Raw genomic sequence first — 9,173 nt, 5'->3', positions numbered from 1 at the left:
CCAAGGTTTCTGCTTTGTACTTCCCTTGACTTGCTTGCAAAGCCCATCTCATTAAGCTTTTTACAAAACACCTCCATCAAATGTACATGTAGGCCTGTAAGTAGAGGCCATATGTGTATAATCACCTTCTAAATGAAAAGCATCGTGTCTGTAGAACCTCATCGGAAAGACTTTTGCTACATCTTCAGAGCTAAAGATACACATCATTCTGTGGCCGTGAGAGAATGGCTCATTCATGTTGCATGGCCTGTCATGTCTTCACACTAGTGGTAGTAGATGGTGAGGACAGGGAATAGGTTACACCCCTGAAGTAGTCCCCTGGGGTGCATCTCAATAGTCTGCAGTGACTTCCTCAACTGTCTGTCATTTGACTTACATGAGAGAACGGCAATGAATTTGGATTCCTTATAAGATGTTATTTTTCCCCTCATCTTTACAAAGTTCAGGGTAAGGGAGTGGGGTTACCAATCACTGTCTACGTTGCTTGATAATGAGGTCCACAAGATGCGCTCATCTTTCATTCAGTAAACTGAGAAGACTTCTTTTGCTATTAAACTTGTATGTCTATTTCTAAATTATGTTACATAACTGTTTTAACTGCTGGGTGGGCAGCTGTGGGTGGTGGGTGGGCAGCTGTGGGTGGTGGGTGGGTGGGCAGCTGTGGGTGGTGGGTGGGCAGCTGTGGGTGGTGGGTGGGTAGCTGTGGGTGGTGGGTGGGCAGCTGTGGTTGGTGGGTGGGCAGCTGTGGGTGGTGGGTGGGCAGCTGTGGGTGGTGGGTGGGCAGCTGTGGGTGGTGGGTGGATGGTGGGTGGGCAGCTGTGGGTGGTGGGTGGGCAGCTGTGGGTGGGGGGTGGGTGGATGGGGGGTGGGTGGGCAGCTGTGGGTGGTGGGTGGGCAGCTGTGGTTGGTGGGTGGGTAGCTGTGGGTGGTGGGTGGGTAGATGGGGGTGGGCAGCTGTGGGTGGTGGGTGGGCAGCTGTGGGTGGGTAGCTGTGGGTGGTGGGTGGGCAGCTGTGGTTGGTGGGTGGGTAGCTGTGGGTGGTGGGTGGGCAGCTGTAGGTAGCCTGCGAGATGAAAAAACTGGATTTTAGGCGCAAGATTCAGAGAAACGTATTTGGACAATATTCCTCCTATTCATGAGAACATTGCACTCGCCCATGCAGTTGTTTTAATAAACTACTCTGCGGGGACGTGGGAGGGCAAGACTCTCTCTGATAAAGGAGAGGGGCTCAAGAATACAGTTTGACAGAAGATGCTCAACTGAAACCGTCTCCTGGTTCCACTTGTTTTGTTGTGCACTGATTAAAAACAGATCCTTACACACGTTGTCGCAGACTATTTCAGGAAGGACAGAAGGTAAGTAATTGTGAATTGGTGGAGTTTTTATATTATTAACAAGTATTTGTGGAGATAATTTTTAATTCTATCTAAACAATAGGCTAACCTTTTTGTCTCTGTGTTGGCATAATTTACCTTCCAAGTCATTCGATAAAGCCTTTGTGCTTATTTCAATTGGATGTGCATGGTTACCAGTTTTCCAGTACGCTCTCCCTCTGTTTTCTGGTCAGTGTGGATGTAAAATAATGTTCAGGTGGATATTAGGTTCTAGGTGACTGTAAGGGAATTCTGCCCTATGCACACAAGAGACCACAGGAAAACTTCTTTGATCAGAGGTTTTGTTAAATAAGCATTGCAACCCGGAGCACACACTTACAGCAATTTGCAAGCAAGACACTTAGTTCTGAAGATGGTGTTTTCCCTTTTAATCCCACACTATAGTTCACCCCGCCCAGGGTGATGTCCCTTAACTTTAATACCATATAAGCTCATCATTTTCTCTCCGCTAGGCGGAGTTCAGTTGATTGTGTTATTGGCAGTTAGTTTCCCAATTCTTCTTCCTCTTATTGCTGTCATGTGCTATCAGAAGTAAGACTGGAACATGGCATCAACAGAAACTGGCTAAGTTCCCTTTATTTATCTGTTACCAAATCACATTTTTTTTGTCACATACACATGGTTAGCAGATGTTAATGTGAGTGTAGCGAAATGCTTGTGCTTCTAGTTTCGACAATGCAGTAATAATCAACGAGTAATCTAACCTAACAATTCCACAACTGCTACCTTATACACACACACAAGTGTAAAGGGATAAAGAATATGTTCATGAAGATATATAAATGACTGATGGTACAGAACGGCATAGGCAAGATACAGTATATACATATGAGATGAGTAATGTAGGGTATGTAAACAAAGTGGCATAGTTTAAAGTGGCTGGTGATCCATGTATTACATAAAGATGCAGTAGATGATATAGAGTACAGTATATACATATGAGATGGGTAATGTTGGGGTATGTAAACAAAGTGGCATTGTTTAAAGTGGCTAGTGATACATTTTTTACATCAATTTCCATTATTAAAGTGGCTGGAGTTGAGTCAGTGTCAGTGTGTTGGCATCAGCCACTCAATGTTAGTGGTGGTTGTTTAACAGTCCGATGGCCTTGAGATAGAAGCTGTTTTTCGGTCTCTCGGTCCCAGCTTTGATGCACCTGTACTGACCTCGCCTTCTGGATGATAGCGGGGTGAACAGGCAGTGGCTCGGGTGGTTGTTGTCCTTGATGATCTTTGGCCTTCCTGTGACATCGGGTGGTGTCGGTGTCCTGGAGGGCAGGTAGTTTGCCTCCGGTGATGCGTTGTGCAAACCTCACTACCCTCTGGAGAGCCTTACGGTTGTGTGCGGTGCAGTTGCCGTACCAGGCGGTGATACAGCCTGACAGGATGCTCTCGATTGTGCATCTGTTGAAGTTTGTGAGTGCTTTTGGTGACAAGTCGAATTTCTTCAGCCTCCTGAGGTTGAAGAGGCACTGCTGCGCCTTCTTCACAACGCTGTCTGTGTGGGTGGACCAATTCAGATGTGTACGCCGAGGAACTTAAAACTTACTACCCTCTCCACTACTGTCCCGTCGATGTGGATAGGGGGGTGCTCCCTCTGCTGTTTCCTGAAGTCCACAATCCTCTCCTTTGTTTTGTTGACGGTGAGTGTGAGGTTATTTTCCTGACACCACACACCGAGGGCCCTCACCTCCTCCCTGTAGGCCGTCTCGTCGTTGTTGGTAATCAAGCCTACCACTGTTGTGTCGTCCGCAAACTTGATGATTGAGTTGGAGGTGTGCATGGCCACGCAGTAGAAGGGTGAACATGGAGTACAGTAGAGGGCTCAGAACGCACCCTTGTGGGGCCCCACTGTTGAGGATCAGCGGGGTGGAGATGTTGTCATCTACCCTCACCACCTGGGGGCGGCCCGTCAGGAAGTCCAGTTGCACAGGGCGGGGCCGAGACACTGGGTCTCGAGCTTGATGACGAGTTTGGGGGGGTACTATGGTGTTAAATGCTGAGCTGTAGTTGATGAACAGCATTCTCACATAGGTATTCCTCTTGTCCAGATGGGTTAGGGAAGTGTGCAGTGTGGTTGCGATTGCGTCGTTTGTGGACCTATTGGGGCGGTAAGCAAATTGGAGTGTGTCTAGGGTGTCAGGTAGGGTGGAGGTGATATGGTCCTTGACTCGTCTCTCAAAGCACTTCATGATGACGGAAGTGAGTGCTAGTCGTTGACGGTAGTCGTTTAGCTCAGTTACCTTAGCTTTCTTGGGAACAGGAACAATGGTGGCCCTCTTGGAGCATGTGGGAACAGCAGACTGGGATAAGGATTGATTGAATATGTCCGTAAACACCCCATCAGTATAGTTCAACACACAGGCTTGTACAATTGACCTCTAAATAGTTGTAATGTGTCGACACTGATCCTTAATCTCAAGCTAAAGCAAAACATCAAGCGTTGTACTTTCGTAATTACAGGTGTTCTTAAGTAACAGTTAGTATGTCTTTTCCACACCCAAGCATCTTCCTATAATGTACAGCTATTATAAAATTCCTTACAGTGACCTGTGCAGAACTCATCATGAATGGTGTGGCGAAGACATGTCATCACTGTCTGTCTAAGATGGCCAGTAATGGTGAGTGAGTCACACACACAAACACACACAATGTATTCAAAAACATTCATTAACATGAAGGAACTGAATTGCACTGTGGAATATCATGGATAAAATGTGGATCCTCTGTAGCTGCACTCGCAACGCCATGATAGTGATTCCAGCGACCAACCATACGTAAAGAATGTACAGTATGACTGTCAGTCGCTTTGGATAAAAGCATCTGCTAAATGGCATATATTATATATTAAAATAGAGTTGGTGATCAATTTATTAGCACTTCAGATATGGGTACTTTCCCTCTAAATAATAGACTCTGTTAAGACCTGCTCAGTACCAGAGGCTAAATCTGTTAAGACCTGCTCAGTACCAGAGGCTAAATCTGTTAAGAGCTACTAAGTACCAGAGGCTAAATCTGTTAAGAGCTACTAAGTACCAGAGGCTAAATCTGTTAAGACCTGCTAAGTACCAGAGGCTAAATCTGTTAAGACCTGCTAAGTACCAGAGGCTAAATCTGTTAAGACCTGCTAAGTACCAGAGGCTAAATCTGTTAAGACCTGCTAAGTACCAGAGGCTAAATCTGTTAAGAGCTGCTAAGTACCAGAGGCTAAATCTGTTAAGAGCTGCTCAGTACCAGAGGCTAAATCTGTTAAGACCTGCTTAGTACCAGAGGCTAAATCTGTTAAGACCTGCTTAGTACCAGAGGCTAAATCTGTTAAGACCTGCCAGAGGCTAAATCTGTTAGTACCAGAGGCTAAATCTGTTAAGACCTGCTTAGTACCAGAGGCTAAATCTGTTAAGACCTGCTAAGTACCAGAGGCTAAATCTGTTAAGAGCTGCTAAGTACCAGAGGCTAAATCTGTTAAGAGCTGCTAAGTACCAGAGGCTAAATCTGTTAAGAGCTGCTAAGTACCAGAGGCTAAATCTGTTAAGAGCTGCTAAGTACCAGAGGCTAAATCTGTTAAGAGCTGCTAAGTACCAGAGGCTAAATCTGTTAAGAGCTGCTAAGTACCAGAGGCTAAATCTGTTAAGAGCTGCTTAGTACCAGAGGCTAAATCTGTTAAGACCTGCTAAGTACCAGAGGCTAAATCTGTTAGGAGCTGCTAAGTACCAGAGGCTGTCTCTCTAGGATGGACTAGAGGAGGGGCGAAGGGGGATAGTGTCAGTGTTGTGTTCTAGATCACCTAAAGCCAGTCCGAGTCAAGACCAAGACCGGAGCAAATCGAGACTGAGTCAAGATCGAGACTGGGACGGGGGTGAGGGGACGAATCCAAGTGAAGACCAAGACCGGAGCAATTCGAGACTGGTTTTAATATGCTATAAAACATGTGTCATGAAGGAGTGTGGATATCTGGCCCAGCAAAGTGGTTTTATGCTTTGACTGAAGGGGGAGATAATTATGAGTTTTGATGTTTGTTTTTTACACCACTGGTTTCTGAGTCCAAGTCAAGACAGATTAAAAATGTATCCGAGACAGAGACAAGACCGAGACACTCAATATGTGGTCTCGAGACTCATCTGGAGTAGGCCAACATTACCAGTGGTAATGGTAGTCTAATAAGACTCATCTGGAGTAGGCCAACATTACCAGTGGTAATGGTAGTCTAATAAGACTCAGAAAATGTTCATGTCATCAAGAGGAATTCATTTTGCAGCAGTCAAAGTGCACACAGAGGAGGCCACTTATTAACATGGAAAAACACAACAACAGGGAAACTACATACTTGTTTGATGGTTAATGCTTTGCATGTATTTTTCTGGACAGATTTATAACGGTTTCTTTTTCTCTAGCCTACTTTGTGGTGGGACTTCTGTTCTTTCTTGCAGTTCCTCTCACCATGGCGTTTGTAGGTAAGACCATGTAATTAATTATAAATGACAATACTAGAATGGACATGAACCTTGTTATGATTGATGGGATTAAGGTCAGCCATTTTGGTCAGGGACTTGGTCAGCCAGCGTGGTAAGATATAATGTGTTTAAAGAAATGAAGAATTTATCAACACTGTATGGTTTGTTAGCTAGATAGCCAGACAGTTTTAGAGGAATGATTCAAATGAAATGCCAATATGCCAACATTCCATTCAAACAACGCAGTCAATCCACAGCCACACTGGCTGCACTGAGTTGACGATACTGTAGGACTTAGACAAGTGGTAAATGCAACAAGTTCTGATATTGTATCATATCATTGCATTAACAGCTTTCTGAGAGAACCAAAAATGATTAATTTGATTTAATGCAATTCCCCCCTCCTACAAATCAAAAATGTGTTTATATGTTTATCTTTGTGGTCTCTGGATATACCAATATTCTCAACTCCAGAGCATTTAAAAAACTCCCATAGGCCTATTTCCATGGGATCATGTCACTTGCTTTCTCTTTAAAACGTATTGTTGTCCTACCATGAACACACACGTTATATATACAGTGCCTTCGTTTTCAGACCGCTTGACTTCTCCCACATTTTGTTACGTTACAGCCTTACTCTAAACATTCTTTATAAAATAAAAAACTCATCAATCTACACATGACAAAGCTAAAACAGATTTTTAGACATTTTTGCAAGTTTATTCAACATAAAAAACAAAAATATACATAAGTATTCAGACCTTTTGCTATGAGGCTTCGAAATTAAGCTCAGATGCATCATGTTTCCATTGTTCATCCTTGAGATGTTTGTACAACTTGATTGGAGTCCACCTGTGGCAAATTCAATTGATTGGACATGATTTGGAAAAGGCACACACCTGTCTATATAAGGTCCCACTGTTGAAAATGCATGTCAGAGCAAAAAACAAGCCATGAGGTCGAGGGAATTTGCCGTAGAGCTCCAAGACAGGATTTTGTCGAGACACAGATCTGGGGAAGGATACCAAAAAAGGTCTGCAGCATTGAAGGACCCCAAGAACACAGTGGCCTCCATCATTCTTAAATGGAAGAAGTTTGGAACCAACAAGAAGACTCTTCCTTGAGCTTGCCGCCCCGGCCAAACTGAGCAATCAGGGGAGGAGGGCCAATTGGTCAGGGAGGTCAATCTGACAGGAGTCCAGAGTTCCTCTGTGGAGATGGGAGAATTTTCCAGAAGGACAACCATTTCTGCAGCATTCCACCAATCAGGCATTTATGGTAGAGTGGACAGACGGAAGCCACTCCTCAGTAAAATTGCACATGACAGCCTGCTTGGAGTTTGCCAAAAGGCTCTCGACATTTTGAAATGTTGTGTAGCCTAATTCTAGATGTTTTTTCTCTTTCTAGATGTAATCACATCCAAGCACTTTATGTACCAGCTCACGTTTCCTATGTTTTAGGCCTAGTGCTTGGGCTATATGACGCATTATATTCCTTGCTATATTTGACAACATTGTTTGAAAGGTGTTGAAGTTGGGTATAACAAGCCGTATGTTGAATATTTTACGCATGGGTCCGCCCTAGACTATAAACCAGCAGCGCAGTTAATACTTAGACCTATGTGGATTGCTGCATGTTGTAAAATGAATATGAGTATTGTGATGCATAATTGCCATAGTACTTTGGAATGTCCAGTCAATGAGCATTATGATTAAGGCCAACTAGTCATTCTACAGATCGATGCTTGACCGCATCATTTCTCATAGTAACGGTGCCATTTCTTTAAACCGGGGAAATAATAAAACCATCTGCTAATAAAACAAGAAAGACTAAAGTTAGTTGGAAGCGCTCGTTTTTATTTCGAAGACTTTGCAGCCGAAAGGACAATAACCAGGTATGTCAGGAATCTAAGGTCTCCGGAGCCTTTGCCAACTTTCTTAACGCCCCCCTTGCCAACTCTCCTCTTGCGCCTAACGGTTTAAGAATATTGGTATATCCAGAAACCAAGAAGCTGAACAGATATACACATTTTTTATTTGGAAGGGGGAATTGCATTGAATCAAGTTCTTACGGAAGGTAAGGGATCCAATGTGTCAACAACGTTTTAAATAAATAGCCTACATAACATGTTAGGTCTACATTTAATTGTCAGGGACAGATACAATGATTACAATGTCTCAATATTTTGTTATCCTAATCTACTTATTTAACTCTATACTGACTAAAACACTCTAAACCATCTAATAATAAAAAGACAAAGTCGTAACAGTTTTAGTTAAACGCCCATCTTTTATTTAAGCAGACTTTTAACATCTCTGCACTACCAGTGGTCGAGTCTGGAGGGAGAACCGGTAGGGGGCGGTTAGTTCAGGTAGGTTACCCGGCCTGTCTAACGCCTCCTGCGGCCTCCTCTCCTGCGACGCCGGGACACCCTGGGGCGACGGCGCCTGCGGATACGGCGGCTGGCTCTGCGTCTTCTGGGCATAGTGATTGATAGATAAGACTATTAATGACTTTGAGATGTGCCGGGGGTCCCTTTTATAGGGCTGGAGGGGGCGGGAGTTACGTCATCATGGAATAAACGATGACGCAATAATTATTAATGACAATTAGAATTTTGAAAAGTCCTGTTATAAGTGAGGTCATAGTAGCATTGTCAGGATGATGCAATATCACTGTGCCATTCCAAACACAAAACCCGGAAAAATACAAAACACAGTGGAATGAATATAAATTGGATAATCAGATGTGGTAATATGGCAAGCTTTGCTTGAGCCTAAAATGAAAAAAAAAAAAATTGGCCCAAAGTTGTAGGAGACCTTCCTGCAGCTTAGAATCCTTAGCACATGCCAATATTTGAGGATGACAATAATTAATTAATTATATTACACAATTTCTGAAATATCACATGCCTTCACTTTTATTTTCCTGCATAAGTAAAATCAGGATTATGCCTCTACTGCCATTCATTCCAATTAGACTGGGTTGGATTTCTCCCTGACCAATATGGCTGCCATTTTCATCCAATTATGGAACTTTGTGGGCTAGGAAAAACTCCCTAGAAAGGCTGGGAACCTAGGAAGAAAGCTAGAGAGGAACCAGGCTCTGAGGGGTGGCCAAGTCAGTCCACTTCTGGCTGTACTAGTAGGAGATTATAAGAGAACATGGCCATTAAGGCCAGATCGTTCTTCAAGATGTTCAAATGTTCATAGATGACCAGCCAGGTCAAATAATAATCACAGTGGTTATAGAGGGTGCAAAAAGTCAGCACCTCAGGAGTAAATGCAATTTGGCTTTAAATAGCTGATCATTCAGAGGTCAAGAGAGGG

This window comes from Oncorhynchus keta, unplaced genomic scaffold (genome assembly GCF_023373465.1).
Source record: "Oncorhynchus keta strain PuntledgeMale-10-30-2019 unplaced genomic scaffold, Oket_V2 Un_scaffold_29839_pilon_pilon, whole genome shotgun sequence".
In the NCBI taxonomy this organism is placed as follows: domain Eukaryota; kingdom Metazoa; phylum Chordata; class Actinopteri; order Salmoniformes; family Salmonidae; genus Oncorhynchus; species Oncorhynchus keta.
Note: the sequence above shows the minus strand (reverse complement) of the source record.